The sequence below is a fragment of the Nylanderia fulva genome, unplaced genomic scaffold (genome assembly GCF_048542155.1).
Source record: "Nylanderia fulva isolate GAGA-0341 unplaced genomic scaffold, ASM4854215v1 Scaffold303, whole genome shotgun sequence".
In the NCBI taxonomy this organism is placed as follows: Eukaryota; Metazoa; Arthropoda; class Insecta; order Hymenoptera; family Formicidae; genus Nylanderia; species Nylanderia fulva.
Genome location: NW_028190372.1, coordinates 29,579 through 38,366, shown reverse-complemented (window position 1 = coordinate 38,366; position 8,788 = coordinate 29,579).

Here is an 8,788-nt window from a genome sequence, read left to right as displayed (position 1 = left end):
TAAAAATGAAAAGGTCAGGCCATGTTCAAAAGAAGGTACTCAAAAATTTAAACGATCTAATAATAAATTATCACGAAAAGTAACTGATATGTTATTCAAGGTGCCAGTTCAAAGTGAACATACGTAAAGTGTATATTATCTAAATTTAGTAATAATATATTACCATGAAAAGTAACTGTGATATTTTATTCAAGGTGCAAGTTCACATTGAATATACATACATATAAGTAAAACTGATTACAATTTGATTCCAGAAAATAAGTGCGATATGTTATTCTTAGTGCACAAAATATAATAGTCGTTTATAGAGATTTGATTTGAAATTCATACTAGCCCGTACAATGAAAAATAATTGCTCGTAATTCCAGAGTACCAATTTGTTAATGACTCAGAAAAATAACATGGCGGCCTACTCTCAAAAAACTTTCGATGAGTAGAATAAATAATTGAAATAAGAGTTGTGAAAATTGTATAAATTAAAAACCTCCAATCTTTCTTTAGTAAAATTTCGAATTTTTGTATCAACTTCCGATTTGTGTTATACCGTATTTTCAGGGAGTAAGTTATTGATCAGAAAACTTTGCCTTGTTGCTCGAAACGAGTGTATATTAAGTAAAATTTATAAATGTACAGTTCTCAGGTCAACTACAATAAAGCTATACGCTTAAAAAGTTTACTGATTATTTGTCGTAATATACAATAAAAAATTACATATTAATTATTCAAGATACAAGTGAGAAATAAATATCATTAAAATATACAAAAAAAATTTATCAATTTGACTTTGAAAAGTAAGTGACATGATTCTCAAAGTGCAAGGTTTCATTTGACTTACAATTTTTTTCAGAAACACAGAAGAAAAAGGTATTTGTATATAGTTTTGTATATTCACTTTGTTGTGTGTAGAGCTTTTAAAAATACGTTGAATCCTTATTCTAATCTAATCTTCTTCTAATGTAATACTTTTCGTACTTTAAATGTTGTAGTAATTATTCTGTAAGAGCTTCGACATTATTTCTAAATGGACATCGAGAAACATCATAGTTTTTTGAGAGCAGGCCGCCATGTTATTTTTCTGAGTCATTAACAAATTGGTACTCTGGAATTACGAGCAATTATTTTTCATTGTACGGGCTAGTATGAATTTCAAATCAAATCTCTATAAACGACTATTATATTTTGTGCACTAAGAATAACATATCGCACTTATTTTCTGGAATCAAATTGTAATCAGTTTTACTTATATGTATGTATATTCAATGTGAACTTGCACCTTGAATAAAATATCACAGTTACTTTTCATGGTAATATATTATTACTAAATTTAGATAATATACACTTTACGTATGTTCACTTTGAACTGGCACCTTGAATAACATATCAGTTACTTTTCGTGATAATTTATTATTAGATCGGTTAAATTTTTGAGTACCTTCTTTTGAACATGGCCTGACCTTTTCATTTTTATGATTTTTTTAGGATATCAGTTACTTTTTAAAGTACAGATATATAGAACAGCTTTCTAGTAATTCAAGTATCACAAATATATGTATTTTCGATTCTTATCACATAACTTTGTATAAGTAACAATTTATGCAATATAGTTCAAAATAATTGAAATATATGGTATAAATGTACATATATAAAATATATAATTATATTATAGTATACATATATATATATATTTTATTTAATCATATATGTAAATGTTTGTATAATTGTAATAACTTTTAACGATACATTGCACATTTATTTCAATTGCAACAGAATGAATTTATATTTTTGTATGAATATTGAAAATAAAGAATGGGCCCCTCCATCGCCCATTCTCGTGAGAACGCAACCATATATTTTTCTTCGTCTCTCCGATTTTAACACGACATACATATTTCTGTCTGATAATTTTTCTCTGGATGATACTTTTTGAAATGTCATGAAGCCTAGGTCAAATTAGAAACTTATTGCACTTGTTTTAATGCAGCGCTTACAGCAGCTTTTATAAAGCGCCAGAGCAGCCGATATTTTATTTTGGCGCTTACGGCAACTTTTATACAGCGCCATTATTTAATCTGTTCTAAGAACAATATGTATGCCCCTTGTGCTTCTTTGGGCCATTTTTTCTTGAACACTTCCATATCATTAGAGTAATACCATTCCGATTTTGTGTCAGCTCTTAACATACATGTGTAGTGACCACGATTCATTTCTTCACCTTCGTGAAATATAGCGCTTATTACCTTGTACTTTTTTTTATTAATCGTGATATTACTCGTCGGCACGGCGTTAATCCGATTGTTGATAATTTTTTTAGAAGCACCGTTTATCGTTTCCCATTTAGAAAATTCTACATTAATCAAACTTTGTAGAGTGACACCTTTTTTCCTTTTTAATGTCGAATGTATAGGTAATATTAGCAAACTACTGCTTTCCTGCTTAGTTACATTGTAATTACATTTGACATTCGAGCAACATGTTACGTGCTTTAATTCGAGTTCTAATACATCATTGATGTCGGAATACGTCGACATTAGAGCCGTAAAAAATTCCGAAACATTTTGTTGTGTTCGTTCTTCGAAGCGTTTTCCGACAGATCTTTTAACCGCTTGAATGTTGCAATATTTACGTTCACCATACGCGCAGATAGCATCAGTCAATGCATTCGATGCTTTATTTTTCAGTATTTGTTGCCTAATACGTACGCAATGAAACGCACATTGTAATATTACATTAGCGTAACACGAAACAGCATCGTTATTGCAAAGGCCATATATTTTCCACGTAACTATACTTTCTGGTTCCTCACAATCATAATTCTGTACATCATCAATGATATTAGGGATAGCCCATCGACGATCGTACATTTTCACAACCTTTTTCTCGGACGGATTGATTTGTGGCAGTTCAGATTTGAATATAGATCTCAGTCAATTATATTCTACAATGGCTTTCGAGTTTGCTTTAACTGATGCTGGATTGAAATTTATCAAATGTAGGCCTTCCAATTTACTTACTCGTGACAAACCTACATAGGCTTGACCATCACTGAATACAGTCATTCCTAAATCCATCATTGCATTGTTACATGTAATTCCTTGACTTTTGTGTATAGTTATTCCATAACTGAGAGACAATGGAAATTGTTTCCGATGTACCACTAATTTGTGGAATACTTCAAATTTAATATCTACTTTCGTTATTGCGATTTCTTTGTTATCCGAAATAACTATTTTGATGGAATCAATACGATTGCCGTCAGCAGAGCGATTAACCTAACGCGAAAATCATTTAATTATTTTTTTCGTTCAAGTACATTTAACAGCAAAAACTGCATATACGTAGGTATGTATTTAACTCTACTGCCATTACTTGAAACAAATACATTATTCGATATTAACAAATTGGAACTCTGGAATTACGAGTAATTATTTTTCATTGTACAGACTAGGTTTAAATTTTTGAAGACCTTCTTTTGAACATGGCTTGACCTTTTCATTTTTATGATTTTTTGGAGATAGGGTGAGAGAGGACGAATGAGGGTAAGAGAAGACGAGATAGGCGAAAGAGGGTGAAAGAGGACGAAATTGGGTGAAAGAGGGCGAAAGAGGACGAAAGAGGACGAAAGAGGGTGAAAGAGGACAAAAGAGGGTGAAAGAGGGTGAGAGAATGAAAGAGAGTGAAAGAGGACGAAAGAGGGTGAGAGAGGGCGAAAGAGGGTGAGAAGAATAAAAGAGGGTTAGAGAGGACGAAAGAGAGTGAAAGAGGACGAAAGAGGGTGAGGGGGAATGAAAGAGAGTGAAAGAAGACGAAACAGGGTGAAAGAGGGTGAGAGGGAATGAAAGAGGGTGAGAGAGAATGAAAGAGGGTGAAAGAGGACGAAAGAGGGTGAAAGAGGACGAAAGAGGGTGAATGGAAAGACGGAAGAAAGAGGACTGAAAGCGGGTGATGAATGGTGAGAATGAAGAGGTGATAAGAGGACGAAAAAGTGGTGAGCCTGGTAGGACGAAAGAGGGTGTGAAAGAGGACGAACGAGGGTGAGCGGACGAAGAGGGTGAGGAGTGAAGAGGAACGAAGCGGGTGAAAGAGGACGAAGAGTAGTAAAAGAGGACGAAAGGGGTAGAGGGAATGAAAGAGTGGTGTGAAAGAGGGTGAGAGGGAATGAAGAGAGATGAGAGAGGACGACACGAAAGAGGGTGAAAGAGGCGACAGAAAAATGGTGACAAGAGGACGGAAAGAGGGTGTGATTGAAAGAGGACGCAAGAGGGTGAAGGAGGACGAACGAAGAATGAAGAGGGGCCGACAGAGGGTGAAAGAGGACGAAGAGAGTGAAAGAGGGTGAAAGCTAACGAAAGAGAGTGAAGAGGTGTGGAGAGGAGGCACGACAAGAGGGTGAACGAGGCAAAAAAGGGGTGGAAGTAGGGGTGGGAGTGGGGGTGGGGTGGGGGTGGGGTGGGGGGGCGGGATGTGGGAGGGAACGGGGTGGGTGGAAGTTGAGGGAGGTGTGAGTGAAAGATGAGAAGAGATTTATATATATATATAATCCTGATGACGTCAGCGGACGCGGACAGAGAAGAAGAAGAAGACGACGTTACTTCATTTTTCATGAAAAACGTCACTTTTTGCCCGCTTGTATCTCCAGAACGGCTTGACCGATTTTATTTTTTTTTGGCTCAAATTACTCGTGGCGATGCCGCCTTTCAGATTATATTACGTGCAATTCAAAATTTTTATATTTTAGTAGTTCTACACCTCCAAAAAATGGACTTTGATGGTGCAGAATAAGGAGACTTGTAGTGTCTTTTAAGGTCTTTTAGGGTTTGAACATGGCCGGAGACACTACCGCGTTTCCTAATATATATTAATACGATGTTCAGCATAACAATACGTACGATTTTTGAAATGTTTGCAACAGTTTAGAAAAAAATATATATTGTAAAAATTGATCTGTTTTGTGCAATCTATTACAAGCAATAAAAAATGAGGAAAAAAAATTTTTATAAAAAAAATTAGTGTTATCTTGAATTTTTTTTAATAAAATCATATTTTTTTATATAAATCGATTCTCAATATTCTGCATAAGTTGTAATGTAGGATGGCCAAAAAAAGCGAATAGCTTATGAGATATATTATACTTTCATAATGTACATAAACTATGAAATATCTCATGAAATCATTTTCTGATTATTTTATTCCAATTTTAAATCAATTGGTGTAAAGAAAACACAGATATAAATAAAGATATAAATTGTAAACCAGCAGCTACATATTTTCTCTAAAACTCAAATATCTCGTAAACTTTTCACTTTTTCACAATTTTATCTTTATAATTTTTGATGCAGAATATTGTAACAAATTGATTTAGATTGAATATGATGCTTTTATTTAAAAAAAAATTATGACATTCATTTTTTCATGAAAACATTTTTTTTTTAATTTTTCTGTTACGTAATAGCTTTGAAACAAATTCATTTGTACAATATAAATTTTTTAATTATCAGAAACGTCTCAAATATCATGCGCACTATTATAATATATATATATATAATACATACAGCATACATAATACTGTTACATACAGCACAAATACACAAAATATTACATACCTATTTATTATGCACATAAATGTATATAACGATTAGATATATAAAAAAAAAGAAATAGAAGAAAAAAGAAATAAATAGAAAGAGAGCGAACGAGTGAGCCTTTTTATAAACGTCGACAAGAAATATATTATTATGTATGTATACATGTATGTGTGTATGTATATATACATATATATATTGCTTTATGATATATATTTATAATGTAAAGAGGCTAGAGAACTCATACTCACTATCTTTCTCTTTTTTTTCTTCAGCTTTCTGTATCTGTTAATTTATTCATTATATCCATGTATGTATATAACAAATAGATGTATATAATTAATGTTTATTTGTACTGTTTATAATGTTATATATATATATATATATATATTTCTTTTTCTTTTTGTCTATCTAATCGTTATATACATTTATGTGCATAATAAATAGGTATGTAATATTTTGTGTATTTGTGCTGTATGTAACAGTAATTCTGATATTGAATCAATTTTATGATATGACATAATACTAACCTTTTAAAACATGCTCCCTTTCTACTCAATCTGCGACCAGATAGGGGCAAACGTTTATTTTTGTTTGCACCCATTATACACTATATATTTAATAAATATAAAAATATCACTTTTAAAATATCACAGTATGTCTATCTATCACAATATTCGACACGTTATCACACGTTATAACGGTCGAGTCGCGCACTGCGTGTAAGCACGTATAGTACGTACCGCGTGACAAGTGAACCATCCCGCGCAAATATATGTCATTGCGCGCACACGATTTTGTTTACAAATATGTATATATAGGGTGTCTACATGCTACATTTTTAGCATGTACCCAATTTTTGTTATTTTTCGCAAAATTATAATTACACAATTATTTAATATAATTATATATAAAAAATTTTTCCCGCGTTGTATGTGTCGTAAGGAGATATATGTATAATTGATCGTTTACATTGAATGTCACTATTTTCTGAAAAGTAAAAAAAGAGAGCTCTCTCTCTCTCTCTCTCTCTTTCTTGATCCTTTATGCTTATTGTTAGTATTCTATCAATTAGTAATCAATGCAATCAATCATATCGTTTTACGGCAACAGCCAGTTACTCGTTCACTCACTCATTCATTCTTTTAAAATATGTCCATTTTTATACATAATTATGTAAATTTATATATAAAAAATAAGGGTGCATATATAATCATGTCAAATTTGTATATAAAACATATATATTTATATATATAAAGAAATACTTATTTATTACACTTGTATATATATATATATATATTGTTACGTCCCTGATCTTTCATCCCCTGAATATCATCCCTTGTGTCGTGGAGCTTCATCGTTAAGGGGGGTTGTTTATTGACAACCGCCCGGTGGTTGTTTTCAGGCTCCATGACAGTTTTGGTCTAGCTGTCATCTCGTACGGACGTGACTTGACCAGAGAGCAATCTTCTTTCTTTCGCGTGTACATTAGTCATTGTATTTCATCATTGTATAAAGGATCATTTCTTCATAAGAGAGTGTATTTATTTCGCGAGCCGCGAGTGAGTGAGAGTGTGTGCGAGAGACGTCTTTTGCGAGAAAGAACGTCCGGAGGACGTAACATTTTGGGGGCTCGTCCGGGATCGGATCGAAGGTATATCTCACCGCAGCGGAACGGAAACGTCGAGAATGATACATTCCCCGAGAATTACCCGTTCACAAGCTCCGTCTCGAACGACTGGCAGCGAGGAATCAGGAGAGCAAACGGGCTCGTTACCGGAAGTCGCAGGAGAACCGGCGGTAACAGAATCTACAGCTCGGGTTCTCCTTCTTGAAATGCGAGAGATGCGACAGGAACAGACTCGTCGAGAGGACGAAATTGCGGCGATGCTGCGTCGTCACGACGAGGAACTTCTAGCCTTGAAGGAGATTCATTCCCGGCCACAAAATCTACAGCTAAGTCCTTCTAATAATAGAACGTGTGGAAATTCGGGTACGCATTTTTTAAATGAGAGGGAGAACGATTTTCGCGCGATATTAGGGTACAAATTAAAACCTAATACTTATGACGGGACAGTATCACTTCGTGAATTTTTCTCGCAGTTTAACTTAATTGCTCAAGCGAATAGTTGGGATGATACAACAAAGACTGTTGCACTCGCTTCGAATTTGAGGGGAAAAGCGCGTTCAGTATTAGAGACGGTAGAAGACGTGTCCAATTTAGAATTCAACAAATTAAAATCAAAACTTGAATTGCGTTTTGGAGAAGGACTCTTATCACAAAATTATTACGTTCAATTTACAAATCGGAAACAAAAGTTTGGGGAAGATTTGGCAACATTAGGTTCGAAACTTGAAAGATTGGTTCGCCTTGCGTATCCCGAGTGCCCACACGAAATCCGAGATAAAATCGCCTGCGCGCAATTCATTTCAGCGATATATGATAATTTTGTCAAACGAACTTTACAATTAGAAAATATAACCTCATTGAGTTTGGCAATTGAAAGGGCAAAAGCCATAAAAATAATTCAAGGGGAGGGTTACGAAAGAAAGATAGATTAGCTCCTTTTCTCGAGAGAAGTTTAGAAAAATAATTAAGTAGATTGGAGCCCGAAAATGTCGATTTTCATTTAAAAATTCGGGGGGATGTTTTAATTTAAAAAAAATAGAATAAGTTACTGCGCATTTTATTTTTCGTTACAGAGTCTTCAATTTGGAAAGAAATTTGTCTTTGACCTGAGAAGAGTTTCCTGAATGGCGGAAAAATTGATCTCCCAGCTTAGTCTTCGAGGGAGAAAATCTTCATCCGTCTTTATTCTACTCTAAGAAGACTGTCTTGCCCGCGGTTTTTGATCCGTGGTTTTCCCGCGGGACTTTGGGCAAATGCCGAGACAAGGACTTGAGGAGTCCATGAGGGACGATGGGTCCACGGAAGATACCCCCCCCCCTTGTCTGAACCGGAGGACGAAGGGAGACTGGGACTTATCTTCAAGGAATTTTGAAAGTCGATTGGGACCAAATTGACGGAGTCGCTCGGTAACCTGCGGCAGCAGCCCAGGGTAGGGCAGGAAGACTCGTCGGTGCCCTGGAATCGACAATTGATACAGTTGTACTGTGGACTTGGATTGGCGAATATAGTCCAACGGATGTGCGACGGGATCCAGAATGGCGGATTGTTTGGTAACCTGTGGCAGGAGCCCAGGGTAGAA